Source organism: Echinops telfairi, unplaced genomic scaffold (assembly GCF_000313985.2).
Source record: "Echinops telfairi isolate 266 unplaced genomic scaffold, ASM31398v2 ScPeMD7_7469;HRSCAF=8507_0, whole genome shotgun sequence".
NCBI lineage: Eukaryota > Metazoa > Chordata > Mammalia > Afrosoricida > Tenrecidae > Echinops > Echinops telfairi.
The window spans coordinates 80,241,020-80,245,258 of NW_022111372.1; the positions used below are offsets into that span (position 1 = coordinate 80,241,020).

The 4,239-nt window shown below is 35.8% G+C and overlaps 1 non-coding gene across 1 annotated transcript; it reads left to right on the forward strand.

Annotated features, from left to right (window-relative positions):
- Window positions 1-694: 694 nt before the first annotated feature.
- LOC115873697 lies at window positions 695-885 on the forward strand. The gene has a single exon (XR_004048577.1). It is a non-coding gene; the product is annotated as a U2 spliceosomal RNA (small nuclear RNA).
- Window positions 886-4,239: the final 3,354 nt, after the last annotated feature.

Consider the following 4,239-nt stretch of genomic DNA (forward strand, 5'->3'; position numbering starts at 1 on the left):
TAGCAACCCTGTAGGACAGGCGAGAACTGCCCTGGTGAGTTTCTGAGGCTGTTAACTATTTACTGCATTAGAAAGCCTCCTCTTTCTCCAGAGGAGCTGCAGTTGGCTTTGAACTGCTTATCTTGTGGAACTCAACCCAGTAAGTAACCACTATGCCTCTTGGGCTCCTGGAATTTAGTAAGTGGAGACCCAAACAAAGCAAAATGCTGAATAGTATACTTTAAAAATGATGTATCATATGTTCTATGAGTATCAATTTTTAAGAAAATGGAGAAAAAAATAATAGATTTTTATAATAGGATAAAATATAAGCAGCAACTCAATATCAAGTAAAGAATGAGAACAAAAGTGAAGCGAGGAGAGAAATTATTGAATTAGAAAATAAATTTATAAGAGGAAAAAAAATTTAATTCTTAAAAATTAATAAAAGCAAAGCAAGTATGATCAAGGGGGAAAAGATGACACAAATTGAGAAAATCAAAAACAGAAAAATAGAATATTATTATCAATCCAACATCATATAGAATAACAGAAAAGAATGATTTATGGCTATCAATTTAAAAATTCAAATCAAACAGAAAAATCTCAGAAAAATATAATTTACCATATTTGAGTAGAAGAAATAGAATATATAGTTTTGTACTAAATATATTAAATTTTTAATTTAAAACATTCTACAAAGAAAGCATGTCTCTTTGCTTCTCGGCCTTTTGGCTAAGATCAAGTGTAGAATCTGTTCTTATCAGTTTAATATCTGGTATGTCCTCTATCTGAGGACAACATATTAAGTATATTTTTGTGAGTAGGAGTTGGACTAGGAGCTGGCTCCATCCACTCTATGCATCAGCCTGGTATTGCAGTACTGCCAGGGATGGTGCAGCCCCTTGGGGGGCTTGTAAGAAAACCAGAAAAGAGAACAACAACAACAAGGAAAGAAAGCATCAGTCTCAAATGCCCTCACTGTCTAATAATTCCAAACATTCTAGAAAAACTGACCACCTTTGAATTAAAATCGTTTGGATAACAGAATATTAAGGAACATCTTCTGCTTATTTTAAATGGCAGAATAACTTTAAAACCAGTACTGTAAGAGGATATTATCAAAAAGAAAGTTTACTGACCAATCTCTGTAACCTATCCTAAATAAAGTGTGAGAAGTGTTGAGTTAGCACAAAACGATACTATAGAAAATTAAGTTGGTTTATTCCAATAATTCTTTTCTTAATTGTGGTAGAAACCAAAATACAAGTCATGAAGTGGTAGAAAATTATTCTTGTACATTTGTACATAAACATATGAGGGGGCTTCCAAAAGTTTCTAGGAAAATCTCATATTTTAATTCCATGTTTATACATACCTTTGCAACCCCCTCTATATCCTGTGACTTTTAATTAAAAAGAAAAACACTCAATTTTTTGCTGTTCATTTTTTCACAATAACTGATATTTTTATATAAAAGAATGTGCTACAAAACAATAAATAAAGGATGGCTGTCCATATAAAAAGTAAGAAGACTTTTTAACTTTTAAAAAAGAAACAGCCAGGCCCTAAGCTGAAGGGGATGCACGTCAACAGCCATGAGAATGAACACATTATAACTACATGAACACATCGACTGTTATAAAACAAATGTCAAGCAAAGGAAACAGACACACACACAAAATACCTACTGTGTGCTTTTATTTACATATTGCTCACAACCAGGCCAATTACCCTGTAGTTTTAGACCTGGGAACAGTGCTTACCATTTGCTGAAGGGAGTGATTTGGCCAGGAAGACAAGCCAGGAGACCTGGACGCTACCTGCAAACCACATGTGGTCAAATTATAAAACTTAATCAAATGTGCACTCATGAATTGTGTAAATAGTATCATATGTGTAATATGCTTTCTTTGCTTTCGTTCATGGTCAATGTTTTAAGAAACAAGCGAACAAAATATTAGCCACTGAAGAGTTTATAAAGACTACTTATTTGGCTCATATTAATCCTTCAATTATTTTTTTCCTCTTCTTCTTTCAGTGTATTAGGAAACCATTTCTTGCCCTCATCTTTGTCATTCCATCTTTTGTTAAAACAAGATGAAGACTTGTGTTCATGATTATTTGCTGTATCAAGAATGTTTTTAAACAAATTATTGGGTAATTATCAATGTATGCCGTCCATTTCTAAAATTTGTAAGTGCTCAGAAATCGCTTCAGGTTCTTTCAAAAGTGTCTACTCTGTACTTCATCTGATTAAACGCACTTGTCTTTAAGTACCTGTAATCAGTATTTTAAAAAATTCTTACTAAATGTTATATATCAACTTGCATTCATAGAAGTGCAACAATGTTTTCTACAACTTTATGCAGATATATTTCACTCTGCTACAGTTAGCACACACGCACCCACATGTGGGATAAATATTAGGCTTTCTACTCCTACAAAGAGTTACAGCTCAGAGACCCACAGGGACGGTTCTACCTTGTCCTTAGGGTCCCTGGGCGTCAGAAGGGACTGAATGGCAGTGAGTTTAGTGCATGTACCAGGACACATGCCTGTGCGGACATACATAAAACAGGCTTTGACAAGGCACCCGCTTTCAAAATGGTCTTCATTGCAAAGCACATTTTATGGTCTAAGCATTGGCAGAAAAGGATGTGTATGATTTCTGAATGCAATTTTATACCTACAACCCCAAACCTGTAAACATGTAGTAAAAACTCTTTATAACAACTTCGTTTTACTATTTTACTATATAGAGATTTAGTTCCTGTAATAACAACGCAATGAAGAAATTAAGGTAGGCATTCATCTCTTTATTCTACATATGAAGAAACTGAGGCTCAAAGAGACTAAATAACTGTCTCAAGTTCACACATTAATATGCTTCAGATGCCCGGGAAGAGCACAAAATGTCTAGGTCTTTTCTAATTTCACCTATTATTTTTGTCTCCTATGTACAAGCACCTCTGTCTTCATTCTATACCCACCTCCTTCACACGGCATCGCATGCTACAAATAAAGTAGGCCCATGTGTGTAGTCAGTCAGCAAATATAGGGCAGCTTCACAGAATACAGGTGAATCTTAAACCCGTGGATTTTGAGGGACAAGTAGAATTCAGATTAGTATGGAAAAAAACAAAATGGCCATACAATAAAGGAAAACAGGGCCAATGGAACAGGTATTGGGCAAACTAAACTGCGAGGAAGGGGCTGACAGTGGTACAACGGGAACAAAGCAGAGGAGAGGTTGGACACAATTGCAAGAAAGTACTACCAACTTCAGTTTTCTGCCAACAAATGAATGTAAGTGATTTCCCAGCAATCTACCTAAACTTTGTTTTCCTATTTTGCTCAGTTATTTACATTTGTGCATCCTCTCCAAGTGCCTTTTCTGCACAGGAGCTTCCCCCGCCGCATCAAACACTCCTCCTCACCTCTCCATGCTTCTCCTCACTCCTACACCATCCTTCAGACTAACCTCATTCTCACATGATCAAGGACACCCCCAGCTCCTGATTCTGGCAGCTTTCTCGTCTCTAGACTCTCATGGCGCCATCTACTGGTAACTCTAGATTAGCGGTGCCTATTTGTTTGCTTATTTATTTTTAAAGATCATTTTATTGGGGGATTTCACAGTTCTTATAACAATCCATACATCAATTGTATTAAACATATTTGTACATACATTGCCATCAGTATTTTCTAAACATTTACTTTCTATTTGAACCCTTGCTATCAGCTCTTTTTACCCTCTCTCCCATCCCCCCACTCATGACAACTTGATAAATTATAAATTACTATTAATTTCATATCTTACACCAATCCTATTTAATAGTTCTATAGTACCTAATTTGTTATTCAGTACTCTATGCAATTGGTGAATGTTTGTCATGCCTGATAAAAATAAATAAATAATGCTTAGGCAATAAGATGCATGGGGTATCCATATACTAAAGATAGAGGTTCAATAAATATTTTTTAAAAAACAACACCATAGAGTCCATTCTAACTCATGGAGACCCCGTAGAACAGACTAGAACTTCTCCCGTGGGTTCCCAGGGCTATATGTCTTTAGGGAGAAAACTGCCTCATTCTCTTCAGTTGCAGCTGTTGGACTGGAACTGTTGACCGTGTGGTTAGCGGTCCAACAGGTAATCCACTATACCACCAGGGCTGCCTTCAATCATTTTAGAAAATAGGATAAAAACAATCTAAGGTGAAAAGGGCTAATCCCTTTCCATTTCTAAGGCTAAT